We start from the raw sequence: 713 nt of genomic DNA, 5'->3' as shown, positions 1-713 counted from the left end.
TCTATATACTAAAAGTGAAACCTCAAAATCCAAAATACAAAACCAAGAGTGCATTTAATAATATCATTGAAGAAAAACAAATGATTAGATACATCTCAAAATGTGAATGTTATGTAAGCATCAGACCCAAACTATTGATACATATTATTGAATGACTAATTAGAGTAACATGGCTTCTGAATGATTGGAAAGTAAGTTTATGGAAGGTATTCTCTCATATTGATCCACATTTTCCCCTGAGGCAGGACAAGCATTTGCAAGTCTCTAAAAACTGACTGGAAAATTTATATTGATTCGTGTAATATGACTAAAAGAATGAGAACTTTTTCACTCTTAAAAATACATTTGATATTTTCTCCTCAGAGAGAATATGCATCACATATTAAGTTGATAAGAACAAATAGTATACTTGGTAATAGCCAAAAGGCTGAGAAGTGATGAAATATTTATAAACAATAGATTTGGATGAGTTAAGTTATCTAATCATAAGACTAATGATAGAAAAAATGAACAGTATTGCTATTTCTTTTAACATTATGTGTTTGAGTGAGTGCTCATCCTGGGTCTAGAACTCAGGGTCTAGGGGTTATTTCTGAACTTTTTATTTAAAGTTAGCAGTATATCATTTGAGGTAAAAGCTCTACTTTGGGCTTTTTGGTGGATAAATGAACATCAGAATCTCATAGACTTTCCTGCCCTGGTGGTCCCTGAAC

General features: G+C 31.7%; 1 pseudogene; it reads right to left on the bottom strand.

Annotated features, from left to right (window-relative positions):
- Positions 1-318: 318 nt before the first annotated feature.
- LOC122104040 lies at positions 319-439 on the bottom strand (annotated as a pseudogene).
- Positions 440-713: the final 274 nt, after the last annotated feature.

The sequence above is a fragment of the Dipodomys spectabilis genome, unplaced genomic scaffold, assembly GCF_019054845.1.
Source record: "Dipodomys spectabilis isolate Male_0828 unplaced genomic scaffold, ASM1905484v1 ptg000019l, whole genome shotgun sequence".
In the NCBI taxonomy this organism is placed as follows: Eukaryota; Metazoa; Chordata; class Mammalia; order Rodentia; family Heteromyidae; genus Dipodomys; species Dipodomys spectabilis.
Note: the sequence above shows the minus strand (reverse complement) of the source record. Positions and strands in the feature narration are given on the sequence as shown.